We start from the raw sequence: 24,407 nt of genomic DNA on the forward strand, positions 1-24,407 counted from the left end.
TATAATTCTCTTTCCTTTTCCAAAATTTAGAGGTTTCAATAGGTCGAAAATACATTTAATTAAAGTTTTATATAAATAATTCCATGTCTCAGCCTAAACATAACTTAAACGTAATAAACGTAATTATTCTCGTCTGAGTTTGTCATAATATTACTTATCGTTTAATAGGCGATAAATCGTATTTTATCCATACTTCTTATTTAGGCACGTCTTACCAAAAATAATTAGTATTTGTCTCTTTCTCCGTCTGCTACTTCTACTACTCAACCAAAATAAAAACCTGGATGGGGCACAATGTTTTTAACAGACTTTTTCTATCTGGCCAATCATATTGTTCAATTCTTACGCCTTCAGGGCACTCTCGCGCTTCGCGCAGGACTAAAATATTTCTTGAGATTCAATTTTTTAAGTGAATTAGATTAATGGCTAAAACTAGTGCTACATACCTTTCTAAAAGCTTATTTATTAATCAATAAAATATTTATTATCAATATTGACTGTTGAACAATAAAGACAAATTTTAGATTTTAAATCAAAATTATCAAAATTAACTTTTCAGTATATCCATAATAGTTTCACAACTATGATCTTCTTCCCGGTCTCTTTTAAAGAGTACCTTTCCTTGTAATATAGTTTGCAGTAGGAAATATCGACTTTTATTCTTAATAACATGCTTTAGGAATTTTATATTTCTTTTTTTAATGATCGGCTCTATCTCAAATGCTTTCAGATTTTTAGTGAGTTTCTACGATTCTATGCCCTACAAAAAAATAGAAAAGGCATAGCATCTTAAGTGCCTTACCTTTGTTTTAGGAAATATTTTGTGACTTTTTAAGATGACACTGATTTTGTGAAATATCGTCCTTACTTTTTGAGGTACCAATATTTCTAAATACTTCCAACGGTACATATATATGATGATCTCTATAATCTATATATGTTTTGCTGATGATCATTTGTTTTGTTTATAAGCTATTATTCAAGAAATAATATTTCCAAATGTGTAAGAAAAAATAGTAATAATCCTGAAAACATAATAAACAGAACAAAGGTTATAATATAAGAAAATATTTAAAATCCTCAGAAGATAGATTAAAGTCAAAAAAATAATTATAAAAGAGCTTTTTTTAACTAAGTTTGCAAAAATAAAACAGAAAATATTAAAATTGAAAAAAAATGCAGGTGTATTATTTATATCTTATTAGCAATAATATAAAAATATTGGTACCATTATTAATATTAAAATATAATAATAAATATTTATATATAATATACTAATAGTAAATATAACGTTGTCTCTAATAGATAGTATATTACTTACAGTATTTTTTGAACAGCTTCTGGAAAAAAAAGAAAATTTTAATACTTAAGTATATCTACACATATTTCTGTACTATGCACAATAAATTTATATATGATTGCCAGCCAAATAAATAAAGTAAAAATAAATTAATAAATAGACAAAAAAGTATCCACAAAATTAATAAAATGATAAAACTATAAGAAATAATTAAAGATTTTAAGGAAATTAAATTAGAGGTCAGTTAAAGAAAATTAGACAAAACACTAACTGTGAAATGAGATTTAAATTAACGTCAAAAAATAATCTAAAAAAGTAAAATAATATAAGAACTTTCAAACCACCTATGTTTTGTATCAAATTTGTTCATGTTATTTTTATTTTAATACTATTTTCATTCTAAGCTAAATAACAAAAACTAAAGCTATACAGCGACTTGCATGTTAAAATTTAAAATCTAATTTTAAAGTCAATTATAAAAAAAAAATCTTATGTATTATAATTGCACTAGAAAAACGAGGTTACTTGCTATGTGCTTAAAAAACAGACGCCGCTGGCAAGTGAGATATGGTCCATTCTTATTATCTTCATTATCTTTTAACTGGGCCACGAAACTTGAACTCATCAATCATTTATAACTGCATTTATTGTACTAATAATATAATAGATCTTCAACCAATAATTCCAACCAAAATAAAAAGTAACTGTACATTTTGGGACTAATGACATCGCTTCAATAAATCACTTGACTCTCTTCTTATTGCGTAACTGTACAATAAATTTTAATAAATCATAATTTATAATTTGTTAGTTTCCCAGTTAGTTTTATTTCTTTTTTCAATGAGACTCTATTAATATGCGTCAGAAAGCAGATTTGTCAAAGCTTAATCGAATTATGCATAGTTAAATTTACGGTTGTAATATCATGAATTATTTGCAGTTGATCAGGTAAAGTGTGAAATAATTTATTTTTTATTAGTATAATAATACGTAAATCCAGTTTACAATTTTAAAAATTCTTTAAACATTGTTAAAATAATAAGACTTTCTAACAAAAACTATGTTGAGTTGTTACTCTCATGAAAACGTGCAGGTCGCTCTTTGTGGTTATGTTTAAAAGAATGACCTCATAGCTAAAAGTAGAAAACAAATGTTTTATGTTTTATTATTTTAAATTCTACCAGTAGATGTAAGTCCAGAACTAGCCCTAGTTTTTACTGAATAAAATACGGTCAAAGTTGTTTAAGCTATTTAAAAGTCAATCGAGGCAAATAAATCGTTATTATCGATTAAAAATGATACGACCAATATAATAAACTATAGCAATTTATTCTTGGTATCAAACGTTGAGAATCTCCTGACCGTTTCTGTGGAAGCCGGAGGCCATTTTGCGCGACCGAGTGTTGATACCTGGGTGATTCCTGCAGTTAAATTTAGTTAAAAGTATATATCATAAATTAATAAGTTTACAAATAAGCAAAAACTAAATTTACTTAAAAAAAACATTTGCTAGTACAAAGTTATTTTACAATACAAACTCAATAAATAATCTAAAGAAAAACAAATTAAATTTTTGCTTATCTGAAAATTGTTATCTCTGCTGAATATTATAAGATATAAGATACAAGTTTTTAGGATCATAGTACTGTTATCGTTTGCACGTTCCTTCTTACTTTAATTTTCCCTTTAGAAATTTTATAATAAACAAAAATATAAATCTTTAAAAGAAAAGTTTTTTTTTGCATTTCCAACACGTGCGACATTAGTTTGAGATTTTGAGCTTTTTAAATCTAAATTTAAGAGTCTGTCATTTGCGAAAAAATAATTTTGAATACCGCTGCTTTTCAACAACTTTATTAGTCATATTTTTGTATTCTTAGACATAATATACTTTTGCTCTAACATACTCTTTATTTTTTAGAAATATCAATTTCAATACACATTCTGCTAAAAGGTCCTAAGTTCTGTTATTTATGCAACTATCACTTAATAAAATGTAAAAATTTTAATTTTGGAACTGGTATCAAACGGTGTCATTATAGATTTGAGTTCATATTTCTTTTAAATACGTGAATAAGTCTATTTTCTTGTTCTTTTCAATGTTTTAACGTGTGAGATAGTAATTTCTAAATTGATTTTTGCTATAAGTGATGTAATACCCAATAAAATAAGTAACTCAACAATTTTATTATTACGTCTAACATGAAAAAATTAAATAAATGTGATTTTAACATGAAATAAGTGATTTTAACAGCTTGAGCAAGAATAAAGGTGAATTTCAATAGCCTAGAATTAGTAAATAAAAATTATTTCAGTTGCCTGAAATATATAAAAAATTAGTTTATTTTCTCTAGATGAAACAAATCTAATTGCAAGTGCCTGAAAGTAACTGAAATAAATAAATATTATTTGTTTGCGTAAAAAAAGATAAAAATCTATATTAAATACCTGAATAAAATAAAAAAACATCGAGTTGCTTTAAACGAATAAAAACTAAGTTTAACTATCTGGAGAAAATATAATTGATTTCAAAGGCATGAGAGAGAAGAAAAGTAATTTTAGGTGCCTGGAAATAAAAAATTTATTTCAATAATAAATTAATTTTATCTAAAATTAATTAACAAAAATTGTGTTTATCAGAACGGTATAAAAATTATAGATAGTTTTTTTTCAAGAATAAACAAGTTACTGCATTAAAAGGTACTTTACACTTAATGAACGTGTTAAGGGAAAAAATTATTATTTGGAGAAATAGGATTTTTATTACTACATACTAGCTCTTTTTTAATTTACCTGTAATTTGCATAATTTTTATGACCTTAAAAAAAGATTAACACCTTTTAGCCTTAACTTTTAAATTGTTAGTAGTATTTAAATATGTATGTTTTATTTAAAGTATTATCAACTATTTTTAAGAGAATCGCCCATCTGGTCTCCCGCATAACCGGTTGTAGCCTTCTTCTTTGGGCACAGGTCAGGCACTAGATTGGCACTAGAAGATGGTATAAGGAGGTGATGACTTCACCTTTCGATCAATGTAACGAAGAAACGAAAGAATGGCCTTTCTTTTGTCTCGCACTCCGTTACGTTACTCTTTGTGATTTAAAAGTAAGGCATAGAGTTATTTATGATTCAATACGATTTAAACCTAAGATTTAAAATTACTTTTTGAGGGCGTTCATATATTTTAACTTTTAGTTCAAAAGCATAGCCATTCTGACGATTAGTTAAATACATCAGATGCATGAATCCGTTGTTAAAAATATTCATAATATTTTATAAAAATATTCTTAACCTTAACAAGAATAGATTGCTTAAAATTATTTAACTCAAACTGCTCTAACTACATAAATCTTTATCACAGACTACCACTTTTACCTTTAAATGTATATTCAGGAATTCATTCATATTAAGACAAAAAAAATAAGGCTTTTAAGTTATTTTCAAGAATAAAATTTCATAAATAGCAAAACGATACGTCAACTAAAATACTTTAAGCAAAGGTAGAAGTTGAAATAGAACGACCGCCTTTCATGGACACTCCCGAAAAATTCTTATTCAACGAAATCGTGAGGAAACCGGTAATGTGTTCAAATGATTTACTAAAAATAAATTCTTGCAGAGTGTTCGTTTATGTTAGAAAAATTCAATAAAATTTAAAGCCATGATGAGTGAAGTACTGGATAATGAGGACTAAGTCCCACTTTGGAGCTAAGAGATTCGGCAATTTTTGAAAGCACTAACTATTATTGACTCTTCATTATGACTATTATAGATGCTTTATATGCCTTGAGGCAATAAGTACACAAGATCTTGAATGGAAAAAGTATGGATTATAACGAGTAACCCAGTATAAAATTATTTGTCTTTTGAGTAAAATATTTTTTTATATAAGTGTATTATGTAAATGCTCACATTCTAATTCATTCAATTATTTTCAGTCTGCTTTATATAAAATATGCCATTTTATTAGAAAATTATGTTTTAATAAAATAATGATATCTCACGTGCCACCTTTTAACACCTTATGTCAATATAAATACACTAATTTATATTTTGCTTAATTTAAATGTGACCTGTAATAGAATCAGTTTAGAGGTACAACGTTGCAGTTGTTTTCGTAAATTCACTAAGTAAAAAATCTTACACAAATCAATTAGAAACTATAAAAGTTACTCTTTATCCAACATTACTAATTTACTAAATATTTTCACTCCTTATTAACATACAATATTGTGCATAAATATAGCAACAAGCGATGTTTTCAAAAATATTATTTGCTCCTTTATTTATTCCATATTATTTCTTTACTTTTAAGTACACGCCTCTGTATTATTTATAAATATACCGAGATATCATAAGAATGCCAATGCAGAGTAAGGAACTTCATGTTTGTTTATTTAGACAATGTGCATAAATATAGCAACATTCTTGTTTCGCATTTATTTTATCAGTTAAATATCGATTTACCTGCTGTAAAGTTGTTATTTTTGAATCTCAGAATTAACTTAAAATAGTTCGCTCAAAAACCGTCTCTGGTGATGTAAGAAAAATTATTGTGGAGCATTACGAAAATGGTGTTAGGCAGAGTCACATTGTAAGAAGCTTACGGCTTCACAGGTCAATCGTATCCAGAGTTTGTAAAAAATTTCGCCTTACTGGAACAGCTGCACCGGCGCCCCTTCCTGGTAGACCCAGAAAAACAAATTTAAGGATGAATAGGCAGCTGCTACGAATTTCCAAAGAAAATCCTTTTTTGTGTTCTTCCCAAATTTTGGCAAAATTTTAAGAGGGTGTAGTAGTAAACCTCAGTTCCAGTACCGTAAGGAGAAGATTACTTGATGCCAACTTACCTGCTCGTCGCCCTACCAAAAAACCGTTACTCTCAAAGAAGAACGTCAAGGCTTGTTTTCACTTTGCCCAATCTCATCCACTGGTCTATAGCTAATTGGAAGAAAGTCGTATTTAGTGATGAATCTAAATATAATTTATTCAGGACTGATGGAATGAGGTACGTCAGACGCCCCAGTGAACAAAGATTAAACAAAAAGTTCATTTGCCCCACAGTTAAACACGAAGGTGGAAATATTCTTGTATGGGGATGTTTCTCGGCTCGTGGCATGGGACCCATAGTAAGAATAGTGGGCAAAATGGATCGTTTCATGTACAAAGACATTCTGCAAACACATTTAGTATATGGATGAAGTCATGCCAGTAACAGCCATATTTCAGCATGACAACGATCCAAAACATGCTTCTCAATTTGTTAAGAGGTGGCTATCCGATGAAAAAATAAATGTAATGGTCTGGCCATCTCAATCGCCAGACCTAAACCCTATAGAGAATTTATGGCATTACATTGCACCAAAATCAGGCACCTAACATGCTCTAATACAAATATTCTCTTTGAAATAGTGGAAAAGGCTTAGAATGAAGTGAACAATGACTATATTATGAAATTAATTGAATCCATGCCAAGACGATGTGCAGATGTTATAAAGGAGAAGGGGTATTACACGAAATATTGAATTGATTTTAATTTAGTTGGGTTATATTTTTTTTAGAATCAAAACTATTTTTTGTTGCTATATTTTTGAATAATAAATTTGCATAAAACAATTTGGTGTTTTATTTATTATGATACAAAAAATATGATAATATGAAAATGTAAACAGGCTCTAACTTTTTTTGTAAATAATATATAAACCTTACTTATAAAATAGATAATAAAAGATATATAATAGGAAAGTTCAATGTTGCTATCTTTTTGCACAATACTGTACATAGATTTTAGGCATTAATAAGTAAAGATATTCGAAATAAACTACCCTGAGTGTACAGAATGTCCCATTTTGGGTACTTTGGCAGGGTATCTCCTTTATTTGTAATGTTAATGGGATGCGGTTTTCCCGACAGAGTGCTTTTTTGTGAAACTTAAGATGCCGGTAACAACATTTTCATAGCCTTTATTTAGCACACGCGTTGTATCTCCATTATCCTTTAACTTATCAAAAAGGTATACCAATATTCTTATAGATTTTTTTCCGTAGAATATAGTGGTATAAATAATTTTTGTCAAATATGTACTATTTGTGATTTATAAGCCAAATTTATGTTTTTTTAAATAGAACACTCTGTATATTTATAGACTATGAAGTATGTCTTTTTTTTTGGCATTTTAAAAATATATAATAGTATACAGTTCTTTCATGAACACGAAAATAAGTGACAATTTTCTAGAAACAAATGCATAATTTGATAGTAGATCATAGCTATTTTTTTTGTGGAGACATAAAAATAAATGTCAAATATTAGTGTATCTTATCGGTTTTTTGATCGACTTTTGGTCTATTTTCCAGAACCAGTTTATTTTCCCTCTTTTGGTATTTTTAATTAATTCATATTAATTAAATTCTTCGAATAATAGCAGCGTTTGAAAATTATGATACGCTAGTATTTTTTATACAGAGTAATGAAAATTTTAAAGCTAAGTGAGCTATTATGACTATGAAAATCTCTAATATCATTATAAGTTTGTGCTTATTAGATAAACAGAAAAAATACCTTCGGAATTGAAGTGTCATTCATTAGTAATATGTTTTGTTTATTATTGCTATTCATGGCCTACTATACAATTATTAATTTAATTTTAAAATATTGTCGTTTATTAACGTATATATGAAACAAAGTGCATACTATTATATATTTTTGAAACGGTAAAAAAAAACAATTGTTTTAATCTAGAAACCTACAAAATCTTTCATTTAAAAAAATATAAGTTTCGTTTATAACTCAAAAGTAGTTTATATTTAGCAAAAAATATCTACATTACTGTGTTTTACTGGAAAAATCTATAATAATATTATTTTAACTTTTCGATAAGTTGAAGGATAACGAAGATACGAGAGAGACTTCAAAATGCAACATTTTAAAAGTGCCCTGAATGTTAAAAACTTAGAGAGGTTTTAGAAGAGGAGAAAAATTTTATTGACGGCATCTTTCGTTTCACGAAAAAGCAGCACTTTATCATAAATACTGCATCCCATTAATGTTAAAAATAATAGAGATACCCCGCAAAAAAAGCACCATGTACGCAAATTAAAGCACCTTGTACGTAAGTGATATGGAACTAGACAAGTGTAAGAAACCGATACGGAAAATACATTTGAAAAGTTTCGAAATTAGTAATTTTATATGACATTGGTAAGTCAAACCAAAAATTTTAAGTCTAACGAAAAAGCTGATGGACACATCCAGGAACTATAGTTAAATATCATCACTACGAAGGGAAGAAACTATGTTTTGGGTCTTTAAGTCCTTCAAGCAGAAATATTAAAATATAAAATATTAACAATAAAGTTTGTTTATTTTGCAGGTATTTTTTATTTTGAATTTTAATGAACTTCCGTCCGTTCGGAGCCGACTTTATATGACTAAAATAAAATTTAATGAATACAAGTTTTTCTGTTGAATTTGATTTTTGAATTTTGAATAATTTATGGACATATTTTATAAAAAGAATTTGACTTAAATTTACGAAAATGAAATAACGGAATTTTTGATTTATTCTTTTATAATAAATATTTTAAAGAATCGATTCAAAAGAGTTTAAATTATGTGCCTAAGCTAAATTCTTTTTTCGTATTTTTCCAAGCAAATAAAGTCTCTTAATCTTTTAAGCTGGATTTAATTACAATTTATAATTATAATATCTGGAGCATAAACCTTTGGCTTTACAAAATGTGGTCCAGTCCTTAATAGGTATGTACATGCAATATGCAACTAGGACATTATAAGTATGCACCAAGAATAAAATATTACTTTAGCTATATTCAAATAAATTTGGATTATGGGTCAAATTTTATAGGTTTATTATACAATCTTCCTTACAAAGACAAACCATAATGTTATAAATAACAATGGCATTTAAATTAATCAAAAGTTTTATTATTGTCCAATAAAACTGTGGCAACTGACACGCATGAATTAAGGTAATATATTTTCTGTTCGGTTCTTGTTTTTTATAATATTATTTTAATAACAGCTTAACTGATCAATATTACTTAGGCATGAGCTTAAAGACTAAAATATTGTTAACAAAAAAGACACAAGAACATTATTTTTATCTATATGACAAATTGGATTTTAATGGTTTATTGTACGTATTTTGTTGAGTTTTCTCTGGTTTTAATAGCGTTCTCAGGAAAACAATAGAATTTTGTCGCAGAACTGATTTTGAAGGTTCATTGACAAGCAGCTATCAAAAAGTAATATTGTTTTCTAATAAGCCTGTGAAATATAAAATTATAATAATAATAATGATTTTTTATTATTTTTTTACTCCTAATTACTTAAAAGTATGGGCTTGTAATCTAATAAAAATCGTCTGCTAAAAAAACTAGTAAAAAAGTTTTTTTTTTTATCGGCGTACATTTTATAGCAAAATATGTTTTCTATTAGTCATTAGGTTGGTCATTAGGTTGATTGCTTACTTTTCTGTGTTTTTCTGTAATCGACATATGTATTTTAGTAAAGCCAAAGGCATTAAGATTTTTTTTACTAGTAAAAATATTTCAATATTTTAGGCCTTTAGGGTCTTCTTGGTTTGTATACAGGAATTTATTAAAAAATTATTATTTTTTAAATGGCAGAGTTTATCAACTCATAACTAGAAAAAAAAATTGGGCATAGTATAAGACATTTGTACCAGCAACGAATTATAGGATTTAAGTTAGGACTAGTTAAAAAATATTTGTTCATGCATATTTTTGTATATAGTATTTATTTATTTAATAGGTCTGTAATAATTATAAATAATTAAATAAATGACTGGTAAAGTTAAATAAATTGTCGATAATAAAGTTTCTGCCATCGATCAAAACAGTTTTGGTGCTTTGAGATTACTCCAAGGCTTTCGATCGATACTTTGAATCATGAGTTTTTATTATGTCTTTTGGATGGATTCTAAGAGATCTCTTAATGTGCAAGCGGCTTGATTTCCAATATATTATATGGTAAAAGGCAAGCTGTATCTTTGAGGGGGATAACATCAGGCTTCTTGCCTATTTAGTCAGGTAATGCTCAGAGCTCAATTCTGTGACCTTTGCTCTAGTCCCTTTAAGTTTCTTAATTTTTTGCTTCTTTCTTATCCAGATGTCGTTATTATTATTGCAGCGATAGGCAATTCTACATTATTTTTAACCTAGACGGTTCGAAATAAGCTATAGTCGCTTCTTATTCCTGGCAATTTTATATTAACTTTTGTTTTCTCTCTTATGGACGTAAAAATGATAAGACTGTTATCTCAGCAGTGGCGTCAAGGATCCAACAATGCGTTATAGGTCTAAAAAATATTTTTTATCTTTTATATACTGTATTATATAAATGCAATAAAATATTTATTGCAGCAGTGACTTGCATTGGAAACAATACATAAAATATTTATTTTAGCAGAGATTTTAAAGTTTTTTGCTAGTGATTTTGAACTCAATAGGATGTGGAGTCAAATAAAATCCTCCTTTTAAGTTTTATTATTGTCAACATTTTGGCCCATTAAAACCTCTAATAACAATAAAAACCTCTGGTCCAATTAAAAAATTACAATTACAAATATATAAAAATTTACTAAGTTATAAAAATATATATGAAACAATGGTCTTTCTTGTTCTTTAACATGAGTCAGACAAATGGTTCACGATATTAAAACTTAAAACTTGATTTTTATATGACCTCTCATCACATTGACTTATATGACAATATATATTTTTAGGTCATAAAAAACACAAATTTAATATTTTAAAGGTTTATTTATGCTTAGCTATTAGATTTATATATAATTTTAGAATTTCTTATTGTTTGATGTTTTTAGTATTTAAGACCTTAAATTTACCTTAAGAATGTTTTTTAGTCAAAAACAACAAACAATTTATTTCAAAAGTATTTTAAATTACCGATAAATGTAAGAGAGACGGAGACAGCAGTGAGACAACGAATCCTGCTAGTGTCGCGTTTAAAGAACCGAAAGCATCTATAGTAATATTATCACTCGGTTTAATACGGCTAAATAGTTGCTAAACTGATAAGATTCCTCGGTTTTGTAGATATATTTTAATATTAGTTTGCTTTTATTATGTTTAAATAAATTAATAATTTTAACCTACATCCTAAGCGGATGCATTAACCTATTTATACCGTATACACAGCGCTCATATAATGTAAAGGCTCTGCCTGTTTTGATTTTTTTTTTGTTAATCAAGAATTTATATTATTTAGGAAAACTTTTGCATGTATGTCCATTTGTTTTGGCAAGTATCCCCTCCACAAGGTAATGCAGAGCAATTTTTAATATATACAGGGTGTTCATATGAAAACTTCCCACCACGGATTTATCGAAAACCACTGTTTAAAAAAAAAGAACGCCGAAATACGTCAAAAGGTTTGTCAAGGGGGTCAACTTTCTAACCTAAAATTACTGTGAAAGGGGGTAATTTCACCCTTGGCCCCCCAGAGTCATCCCCTTAAAAATTTTAAATGGCAAGGGGTATCGAGTAATAGCTTGTTTAAGAGGTCTTTCGAAGTCTTTTATTTTGACGTTTGATTTTTTTAAATTGATCGATTCGTTTTCAAGAAAATTAGAAAAATCTTTGTTTATCTTAATTTGTTCAGATAGAAAACAAAAACATGAAAATATCAGTTTTTATTTCAAAAAGTGTTCAAAATGTTGCCCCTTTGGGTTTGCCAAATCTACAATTCGTTTATAATTTAAAACGGAAACTACCAACATAAACAGCAATTCCGAAGATTAGACGTGGAAAACACTAAATAACAACCTAAATTTTTTTCCGCATTCTTTTCATCAATACAGATATCCTGAGCGAACTATATTTATTGTTATACCTGCTTAATTATTTATAGTTGCTAAGGAAAAGAAAGAGTTTATTTTGCCGTCAGTTACATTTGTGACAGTCTTGGAATAGTGAAAATTTATTTGTTGAATTGAAGATTTTACTTCCAAAATGGTTTACACACTAGCCGAAAGAGTAGAATTCTTTCGAATTTATGGTGCCCAAAATCAATGTGCTCGGCAAACTGCCGTCACGTTTAATGTCAGATATCCGGAGAAGATAACTTCGCATAGGTATGTTTTGGACCTTGTTACTAAATTTACTGAAACTGGATCTGTTGCAAATAAAAAACGTGATCATCGGCGAATTTTGGATGAAGCCGCTCAAGTTAAAGTTTTGGGTCATTTTGGAATAAATCCTAATACTTCATTACGCAAAATTGTTGCTGCCACTGGTATTTTATTAGGCTCTGTTCACACAGTTACCAAACTTCATAAATTTCATCCATTCAAAATGAAAATATTGCAAGAGTTAACCGAAGACGATTTCGATAGGCGAGTTGAGTTTTGTGAAAAAACGACTGAAGCGATTAATGATAATACTATTCATGTAAAGAATATCTGCTTCAGCGATGAATGCACATTTTATATAAATGGATTTGTTAATAAGCATAACTGTAGATATTGGAACAATGAAAATCCTCATGCATTTGTAGAAGGGCATACCCAGTACCCTCAAAAAATTAATGTATGGGCAGGCATTTTAGGAAATAAAGTGATTGGGCCATTATTTATTAACGAAAATTTAAATAGAGACATTTATTTGGATATGTTAGAAAATACCATCAATCCGCTCATCACTGAATCCATTGAAAACCAAATCGATGATGATGAAAACCCTATACTTGCGATTTTAATATAAATATGAATAATCAATCCAGTCAGTTAAGTTCTGCACTTATTAATGTGACGGAAAGTTTTAATTTTTCTCAGTTAATTACTGAACCAAGCCGAGTCAATGCAAATAGCTCTTATATAATAGATCTAATTTTTTATCATAATAAAAACGTTGCAGACATAGAAATTACAGACTCAAAGATATCTGAGCACTTTCTGATTTAATGCACTTTACATTTGATAAATTGTATAAAAGATTTCGACAACTTAAAAATGCTGTTTACTGGATTTATTACTAAAAACTACGAAACTACACCACTACAGCTATTAGAGCTGAAAGAAAAGCTTATTTAGGACTATTTAAACTAAGAGACAGTGACAAAAAAAATTGAATATTATGAGAAGAATCGGATTTTATATATCTAAAAAACTCTTTCATTCCTGGAAACCTTAAAAATGTTAACCATAAAAATTATCACTTTACACAAAATAGAGTTTCCTTTAACATTGATCTTGAACTTCTTAATTAGTACCGACGTAATAGGTTAATACAGGATTCATTTAATTTTGCTCCGGTATCACAGATCAACATAATAAATATTTAAAGCTCAGATCTAATGCAACTGGTCACGATAATTTAAAATGTGAAACTTATAATAATTGATGCCCATTTATTATACGGCATATAACCAATATAATTAATACTTGTATACTAACTGGGAAATTTTCCACCCTCTGGAAACTAGCTAACATTCTACCGGTAGCAAAGTAAAAAATCCTAAGGTTTATAGCGACTTTCACTTAATATCAATTTTACCAGTTTTGTCTATGGTTCTTGAAAAGTGTTTGGAGTCGTAGATCAATTTATTCTTGACAGATAATACTGTAATTCCTGTAAACCAATATGGTTTTCGTTCCAATTTTAGCCCCTGTCATTTGTGAGTTAACCAATGACATTTTTAAATCTTTGGATGATAACATGTCGGCAGTGCTAATTATGTTGGATTACAGCAAAGCTTTCGACACCCTTTTAAGATCTTGTTGTCAATATTTGGTTTTAAAGGATTTTCTTCTAAAGCAGTGGATCTCATGAAAAGATCTGTCACTGATAGAAAATAGAGTATTTGTTTGGATGGCAAACATTCAGAGGATGGGAGTCTTTTATCCGGCGTACTACAGGGCTACGTACTACTGCCAACTTGTTACGTATTTAAAAAATATAAAACATCATATTTACGTTGACGCCAGTTAGAAATTTTTTTTCTTGGATCCTTTTAATCCTTAATATGTTTACCATTGTTTAAATGAATACCTAAAATTGTTGTATTATTATTCCCTAAGGCATTGTTTGCAGCTAAATCTGAAAGTCTGTCGCTATGTTATTTACGAAATATACTTTAAGAGAAAACCTTCCTAATCGCATTTATTTACACATCAATATTGAGTCAATTTTATTTCAAAATATGAGTAGGAATCTTGATGTATACATGGATGATATTGACTTGAAATTTTCTTTCCATATTATAAAAAGATTATTTAATGCCTAAATCCCTTTATTCCCAAAGATGTGTGCTGTATACAGAAACAAGAAAGATACTTTGCGATTCTCTGACTCTTTCACATCTGAATTTTTGTGATACAGTTTATGGTCATTGTCTTGATCATAGGGACAAGAGGCATGTGCAGAAACTTCAAAATGCATGTGTGACACATTTTTGGAATACGACCACCACATGGGGTATCATACAAATTACTTGCACTGACTAAATATGTCTCAAAGAAGGAAGTTAAATTACACTGTGTTTTGCTGTAGAATCAAAAACTAATGTCCTTTTTATATAGACAGAGTTACAAGTGCAGGGCTGTTACTCACAGAGTCAATATAAGACACCGAAATCCTCCGGACATCCCACGGCAAAGCAAATAAATTTTTAAACGCCGCTTTTCCCATAATACCGCAACATGTGTGAATCAACATAATATACCGGACCTGTCGCCATCTATAAATGCTTTTCGAAATAACACAAGAAAAAGGCTTTTAACTGCTTTGTCTTACTATTGTAGTGTTAAGACCATACAAATTTATATTTTTGTTTACCTACTGTTTATAGTAAATTAAATATTAAGTAGCAAAAATTATGTTTAATTGTTAATGTTATGTTAGTTGTTATGGTTAAACTTGCATTTGGGTTGCATCCTAGATTTATAAATTTGTGGTACACCTATACCTTTAGGTTTGACTTATTGACGTGTTATTTGTACCATAGTATTTTATTTACCAGGATCCAACAGGTCTTTGTTTAGAAGCTGAAATTTGCCTTTTAATCCATGTTCCTATTTTCGCTGATAGTTACATTGTAATTTTTTTAGGATTAATAAACGCTTTTATTATCATTATTGTTAATATTATTATTATACTCTCGACGAGTTTGGTTGAGAAACTATTAGCCGACTTTCATTTTTAGATACTCTTGTCATGGAAATAAATAATTGGTTGGAATTTGATATTTATTGAAAAAAAACAAATACTTCTAGGTACTATCTAGTGACTCTTACCATTGTTTTTAACATGTAATGACTAGCATTTATTTCTTGGTAAATCGCTTGGTCTCATTCCGTCTAAGTAATAACAGATTTAGAAAGAAAAAGTAACAATAAAAATATTTAATAAGCTAATCAGAGAATATAGAGTTAAAGTTCATCTTAAAAACTATCATATTTTAAAAAGATAAAAATAAGCAAACGTCTGCTGTAATACTATTTGATCCTATCTTGACAAGAGAATATGATAAGGTTTTTAAAAACTTAAGTCTAAAAATTATCTATTAATTATCCGACAACTAAAACGGAAAATAAAGAAATACATAATTCATAAACAATTTAGAGCAAAAAGTTTATGAAGCAATGATACATAAAATCAAAATCTAAAAGTTGTCTCACAATTTGCAGTACTACCTGAAAAAAATTTCATTAGCCAAATCCGGAGTTAGCGAGTTAGGCTTTCTAAAGAACTCAATATCCGACCAATGAGTATACCTCACGTTAGATAAAAAAGATAAAATAAAGACTAATTAAAAAGTTCGGTATCTATGAGATTAATTGCAAATATTGTGATAAGAAGTAGATACGGCAAACAAGAAGATTAATTCATTATTATTTTCTTGTGAACCAAAAATCTTTTATTCCTATTACCATATTATGCTAACTACACCATATGCACCATATATGCATACCAAGCTTTATGCTTATACCTATTTTATTAGTTTAATTTAAAGTAAAATCCAGACTAATTTTTTAGTTGGCGCAACTCCTTTTAAAAAGCAAAAAGACCATTGGATATTATGACCATTTTTTTGACGTTCACTAAGTTTTTTTCATGACTGTAAACTATAATGTTATTTTTTTTAAGGTTTTTACTTTTGTCGCCCTGAGGATGGCCTAATATAGGCTGAAATGTCGGCAGTATAAATATAGTCTATTTATATACATAAAATTTAGATATTCTGTATACTGATTGGGTTGAATACAAATTATGTTAAAACTAATTAAATTCTTATAATTTAGCATTTAAAGTGTAAATTTGAAGAATTTTATTTTTATACCTATATTATAATAATATGTATATGGAAAAATATAATAAAAAGAACACATTGAGAAAGTCTAATGGTCAATCTACATATTTATTTATTAACTTGCAATAATGACTATTTTTAATTTTACCAATGAGCCTTAAAGAAAAGAACATTAGAAAAAAGCAATACGATATATTCGTATGATCGCTAAATCATTTATATATGCTTGCTCGTTAAATATATTATAGAAGACAATGTTTAAGCGCATTTTTATTTATGAATTTATGAACCTTTAGATAGACTTTAGTGGCCCTAGAAATAAAAAATAATGAGCTAAAAATGAAGAATTATTTAATAATGAATTGCCAAAGGAGCGATTGCAAAATAAATAAGGCTCAATAAGTCTCAATTTTAAAAGAATGAAACAGGATCAAGAAATAAAAAGAAGATATAACACTAATATGAAAGGAATAGATTGATGGAATTTCTATTTAGGTCAAAGTCTTTCTAATCGTGCATGAATTTAAAAAATTAAACGGTTAAACTTACTACAAATATTTTAAAACTATTCTCGTAAATTCTTGGTTCGAGTAATCCTAGGTTTGTTAACTCGAAAAGTAGTGGAAAGGCATCTTCTTAAAGTGCGCCTTATAAGAACATTATTAGATAATGTAGAAAATAAAGGCCCTTTTAAACACAAAATTTAAGCTTAAGAGTTTATCTTAAACTTGATTAATATCATTAATAATGCAATCAATTAAATACAAATTGTTAAAAAAAGTAGCTTAAAATTAGTTAGTAAACAAAATATTTCTGCAGTTTCCAGATTGGGTCGACGATTTTTGAATAGACGAATTACCTAAATTATTTGTATAGTTCGCAAAAAAAGATTCGCAGTAAAATCGCGAACGAAGGTAGTAAGGATGTAAAATTACCTTTTAAATATAATAAAAAATGCTTGACTTAGCCAACTAATATTGGGCATAATAATCAATTAATAACAATAGTTTGTTATATTTTTACTATAAAGATTGAGTTAAGAAAATAACTTTAGTACCACAAATTTTCAAACCTGAACCTAAAACATAATAATAGTTGCTCTGAGCAAAATACTACTGACACGTTTTTTCAATTGCGTCACATATTACGTCTATCCCCTTTTTAACAGTTCAACTCGATAAAAACATGTAACGATTTTAATGCCTTCTGTGAATGACGCACAAGCCCCATTCTTCGAACTTCCCTCAGACAAAAGAACGAAAAGAAGTTGCACAGGTAGAAATATCTCCCACATTCATTTAACAACCTGAAGCTCAGGAGTGTTCACGTGTTATGGCCGCAAACATTTTTACCAAAATAACTGCAGGGTCGATGAACTAACAATTCTTGTCCTCGCGTCTTCTTTTTGTAACTCGACTGTTCAGTTCTTCCTATAAACCGCAACAAAGTTGCAAAGTCATAGATGATGCTTGGAATGATCGGGCCAAGTTTTAAGCCTTGTTGAGTCGCCGGATAATTTTATAAGAGATTTAAGTGTTATTTTAGGATGAATTAGAATTTGATAATATGGTTACGTCTATAGTAAATATTTAATAATAAATAAAGGTTAGGTCAGAAATGGTTGAAAGAAATAACAGTAGATTATTCTAGCGGAAAAAATTATTCCAGAGAAGGCCGATAACTTAAGTTTTTAGATTTCTCTAGAGGGTCAGTTTTGTATAAAAAGAAAATGCCTAGATGTAAGGAAAAAAATAAGTAAAAAGGTTAAAGTTAATGATTCCAATTCGGCAGATTAGCGAAATCCAATTTTCTACGTAATAAAAACATACATACATAAAACAAAAAATAGATCGAAATACTAAAAAAAAAATATTAGGTTCTAACTATGCCAAGGCATTCGGATCTAAACCCACAAAAACAAAACACACCAGTAAGGATCACCTTTTAGTCCTATTATAATGACTTTATATACTCTACACTTTATACTAGGGCCTGCATAAAAGAGATATCAAAAGCATAAAATTGTCCTGCGTGCAGATACGTATAGAAAAGAACAAAATAGTGATACATATTAGATGTAGTTGTCCTTTTGCCTCTGTTTGAAATATAAAAATGACATTTTTCACGTATGGAAAATTTTTAGTTATTTATTTTAGGCCTATTTGCCTTACCTATAACACGATTCAAATTGATCAAACTACTACTGGTATTATTTAAAAAATATGTTGTTTTCTGTTGTATAATTTTAACTTTTAAAGTTATTTCTATAGTTGCTTTTTTATTCGTTGCTTCTTGAGTATATGGTACATTTAAAACAGGAAGCTTTTTTATGCTTTATCTCTCCTGTTTAATAGAAAAATTAGGCAAAACTTTGTATTAAAGTTAGTGGATTTTAATCAGCTCTTATTAAATGATTTTATTTATTCATAAATATTCCTATGTAGACATACAGCAAATACAACTGCTATTCATGATCTATACAGTTCTTATTAATTTAGGTCTTCGATTCGGGAATCAATGACCTACAGTTGAATATGTAAATTACAAATTGACTTAATGATAATGACATTTCATCTAATCTGCCACTATTCATGAGTTTGAATCAAATTAAAGTAAAGTACTGTAATCTATAGTGGGAAGCCGATTGATTCTAATTTATGTGAAGTGTGGTGGTGCTTTGGCTACTACTATGATTTTCGGGTATATATTAATGCATTTAAAATAACTTGATCAGTCGTGTATATTCTGTTCGTTGATATTCTTAATATAGCTTGTCAATTACTTTGAATTTTTAATGTTTGTATTTTTTTGTAGAGATCCAATAACTAGCCAAGAGTTATCGTAATTGCCATAATCGATTTGCAGCAGTAATTCTGTGAAGATACTTTTTATTATGAGAAGAGCTTATTTTCACTTTAATGGAGATCAAATATTTGTTTATTGAGTAAAAAAAAAATTAGTTAATCCTTTTCCAGTTTTATCTTAAAGCAGCACCAGCTTGCAGTGTGAGTAGTGTGTGTATACTTCACCTAAGGCTTTGGATAAATTCACAAGCATTTTTTAAAATACTCTCGATAATAATATTTGCTCTTCTTATTAGGTTTTCGATTGAAAGTAAATAAATAAACAGTTTTAGGAAGCTTGGCTTTTAAGTTCTTTTTAAGGACTGATCTACATAGAAATATTTCAGCTGCTCTCTTAAAATTCAAATTTTGTTAACTACATTTCTACTACCTTTGTATTCCAGTGCTAATATTCTAACATTAATTATAATATTGCAATTTGTCATGTCTCTAGGATGAGTGGGTATTCCTTTTTGCTTTTTTTGCTAAGGCTTGCCTTTATAAGTAACCTATAAGTAATATCTATTTTTGGTATATACTATACCTTAGATTATACCGGGTGGTGCGTCGCCGAGCGGAACATAAGAAAATCCATGTAAATTTTAAAGAGGTCAATTATTGGCTTCCCTGTACATTTTATAGAAAAAATGTAAGATAACTTTTTGAAGAGACTAATTTGGCAAACCCTTGTTCAAAGTTTCAGAAAATTTTATTAAGCGAATCTTGAATTATTCAATTAAATGTAATTACAAAATTACCAAATTTTCGGTTCAGGTAAAACCAAACGGGCACCAGTAAAATCATTATTGTCACTGACCTGAGGAAAAGTGTCAATAAATCAGTGACAGTTATATATTTGGAATCAAGTATGATTTATTTAATCGACAAAAAAATAGCCATAATTAAGTGTCATTATGCGGAAAAAAGTTTTAGAGAAGTAATTAATAATTATAATCCGGTATATATGAAAAAGATATATTGTGGCATCTAAAGGATAGCTTTTTATAAGTTTTTTAAGGATATCTCAGAATACAAGTCACTCTTACCCTTAAATATAGTTTCTGTTTAGTAAATAACACCTAAAGATAATGTCGTATTAATTTATATATAAATTTATTTCAAACATAAAGAAGCTTTAACATACAAACAGCAGCTGAAGATGTACGACAGGATCATTTAGTTTTTCACGTGTTTAAACAGTTAGGAAGCATTACATTTTAGAGAAACTTATTTAACAATTTTTATTCTTGCTGTAATTCGTAAATAAATCAGTATTTTAACTCGTCTCAATATCACCTACGACAGGTATACCAACGTTGTGTAGTAAACAAAGCCAATTTATCTAACTATTTCTTTCTCCACTTTTCTAGTATGCGTAGTTTTAAAACTCAGTGCCTTACGCCTATAACAGTAATTTAAATGTACAACCTCTATTGATTTAGGATGAATAACTTTAACCCAACCCATCTTTATGTTTAGTTTAAAGAGTTACATAAAGCAGGTAGATGGTCGAAACAAAGTAATATTTGATGGTCACAAGCGTGAAGAAGAATACGCATGTTTCTGTCCTCAAGCAAAGCCCACTTCTTACTTCTTGTGTCTACGGCGGTCTTGAATATACCGGTTATACAGGAACTGATTTGTTAAGTCAGCGATTTTTCATAGAATGAAATCCTTATCTGGCTTAGCGGTTTAATTATCATATTGTAAACGTTGATTGATGAATCCAAGCAAATAGCTTGTAAAACAAAAATAGCTATATGAATTGCAAGTCTGTTCGGTTAGTTTTTTGATAAAGTTATAGATAAACTTGCTTTATATATTTAGTTATCTTCGTGGCCTATGATTAATAAAACTTAAAAATTTCTAGATTAATTTATTTCAAAATATACAAACTTAAGCAGCATTAGTTGGGCTTGTTAGTGTATATAACAATTTTTTTATATTTCTTTTATTGACTATATTTGATTATTGGTAAATGTTTACTACACACTACTTAATGATATCTGCCTTGACAATATTTATAGTAACAGTAAACCTAAGTGCATTAATTGATAGTACAAATGGAATGCAATTCTGAAACCGCTTGTTCAGTTTTCTATTAAAACATATTATCTTCTCTTACTTAATAACTATTTTTAAAGTATATTCACAAATCTGCCAAATGTTAGTTTTTTTATAAGCATTTTATGACACACTGTTTTATTTTCTTCTGTTAAATCAACAAAGATAGATTATCCAAGGCTCCTTTCTATCCTTTATAATTAAAATATCTCATGTAAGAGATAAACTTGCATCTTCTAACCCCTTTCATTAAAATCCAAATTGCTATTCTGATATAATTTTGTGTTTGCTTAGAAACTGAATTATATTAATTTTTTTAAATAATTTTCGAAATAGGTAATATTTTTAAACTTGATCTTAATTTAAATTTATATCCCCGTTTTAACATAGGTTTCATTTTACTAATTTTTAATTTTAATTTTGTTATTTTTAATTTTGTTTGCAGTTCTGATAGTTAACTTTAAGTGCAATTATCATTGCTGTTTCATTAAACTCCTATCATTAAGTTTTTCTACAGGATCTGTTAAATGCATTCAATTTAATTAAATTTTAAAAAATTAGTTTTTGAGAATTTTTTAAAACTGATTCAAAAAATGGATACAATTTTTTTTAACATTCAGTTTCTTGATAACAATATATTTCAATATGTATCAAATCACGAGATAGTTTTACCACTAATCAAAACTCTTTATTTTACTCTCGATTAGTGTTTCACTAACGACGTTAGCATCGGGAAGACTCTTTTCAGTTGATTTAGTAATAAAACTGCCAAACTTTAGTAATAAAACAAAGGTTCAAACCATAAAATGACTTTCAATATGTATGTTTAAACGTTAAAAATAATCATTATTTTCATTTCACACTTCTATAAATAAACAGGTATTTAACGGAATGTTTGTTACTTTTTTTATTTGCTTGAGTCGAGCGATTTATTACACCATTGTATTTTTGCGAACAGATTTATGAAATTACTTTTTCGCTCCTATATCTAAATTTTTATATCAAACTGAAATTTGAAAATTAAGTTCTTAGTACAATCTCAGTACTTTATCACAATCTGAATGCAACAAGCTAAAACACAGCTTGACAAAAATTAGATAAGAAGTGTACGAAAAAATTTTAAACTTTTATTATCGATATTACATTCGTAAATCTGCAATTATATAATAATAATAATAATAATAATAATAATAATAATAATAATAATAATAATAATAATAATAATAATAATAAAAATCTTTTTATTTAGCAAAAAAAAATACAATTACACGGTTAATTACAAGGTTAATAGTTTAAAGGCGAGATTCAGCGCACAAAGATTCAGATATCTAAATGCCTGTTCTTCCATCTAACCTAATTATCTATACTATACTAAGTTTCAAAATAGAAATAATATAAACGCTATAAATTATAAAGAGTACATCAACCAGCAAAAAAAGAAAATGTGACAGCATATATGCCTACACAAGCAAAAAGAAACAAATTCAACCCCACAAACAAAACACATCACAAAGCAAAAGATACAGTCTGTTATATGTATGTATATCATAATATCTCGTGAATGCCTATATTTATTTTACTCTAACGTAGACTCAATCAAATCTTCCGCAGATTCCTAGAGGTCCTTTAAGAACATTTTTGAATATCGCTGACCTAACACTATTCACATACTCTAATGTTTCGTTATTATGATAGTACCCACTGACCCAGTAACGAAGTTCAAAATACAGTATAGCTCACGACTAAAGTGACCACCCGCAGATAATACAAACCTCTAATTATCATTTTTGCCAAGTAAACAAATCGTAGGTTTCTCTAGAAATCAGAAATCAAGAGCGAAAAAATCCTACGATCACGAAATGCGCCGATTCACAAGCTGCATGTACGTTTGTCCGTAAGAGGAGAGAGACATCCACTTACCTTTAACCTTAAGCTCTTCTTTAATTTCGAGCTGATGCCTAGAACCCGTTGTTTTACATCTGCCGACCTGGTTAAGATGCGCACAATTTCCTTATTTGTTTATATATTACAATATTCTCTTGGCTTTCGAAGACCCAGATAATTTAAAACAATGAAATTGTTGCTAAGTATTCGATAATCTTCTTTGTTCGCAAGCGGCGCACCGCGGTGCCATGTTCGGATGGACTTATCTAAAATTCTTTAAGTATTTGTTTTAAATTGATAGTTTGTTCTCGTAAAACATCTGTTCGAAGTGCGATGCTATCTTGAAAACTTCGGAAATATGCTTACAGTTCATTAAGTAGAAAGAAACGTTTTATGGCCAAGTTGGGTTATACTGATCTTCTAGTAAGGAAGTTGAATGCAAATGTTCCATTTAACAGTTATCTCATAGTGTATAAAAAGGATAAATTCGAGATGTAGAATTACGAAGATACGTAGTAAGCACAAAATAGTCCCAGCAATATTCTGATTATATTAAATGCATTCATTTTAATGTTTTAAGTAGTGTAAGGAGAAAAAGAATTGACTATCGTAACTTTTTGAGTCATTTAGCAAAGTATCGCTCTTTTTAATGGCACACATGATATTACACCAATCAAAATCAGGTCATCTTATAAAGTTATAAACAGACTTCACTGTCAATCGTTTTAGCTTTAAAATACCAAAAAATTATTAAAACAAATAATTAGATTTAATAATCAGTTTTCTTTAAGTACTTACTTAAAAAAAAATTAAGTCCACTATACTCTACTTATAGTATACAATTCTTACTACTGCAATATCATATTTTTACAGATGTTTCTGTAAAATTCTAGAGGTTACACCTTGACTATCGGAAGGTAAAATATGTTTATATAACTTTGCAGCATTTATATATTTTATTATTATTTAAAATTTATACTAAAAGTACATGTATGGGGCAAGAG

The 24,407-nt window shown here is 28.5% G+C and overlaps 1 protein-coding gene across 2 annotated transcripts in view; it reads right to left on the bottom strand.

The window, feature by feature from the left end:
• The window catches only part of LOC126737691 (protein Shroom), a 267,451-nt gene that overhangs the window by 220,907 nt on the left and 22,137 nt on the right, over nucleotides 1-24,407 (bottom strand). The window contains exon 2 of one of the 2 annotated variants that reach the window (XM_050442724.1): nucleotides 1,322-1,340. The exons of the other annotated variant lie outside the window; for it this stretch is intronic. The gene's annotated coding sequence lies outside the window, so the exon portion shown is untranslated. The remainder of the gene's footprint in view (nucleotides 1-1,321; nucleotides 1,341-24,407) is intronic. 2 annotated transcript variants of the gene reach the window in all.

This window comes from Anthonomus grandis, chromosome 1, assembly GCF_022605725.1.
Source record: "Anthonomus grandis grandis chromosome 1, icAntGran1.3, whole genome shotgun sequence".
NCBI classification, from domain to species: Eukaryota; Metazoa; Arthropoda; class Insecta; order Coleoptera; family Curculionidae; genus Anthonomus; species Anthonomus grandis.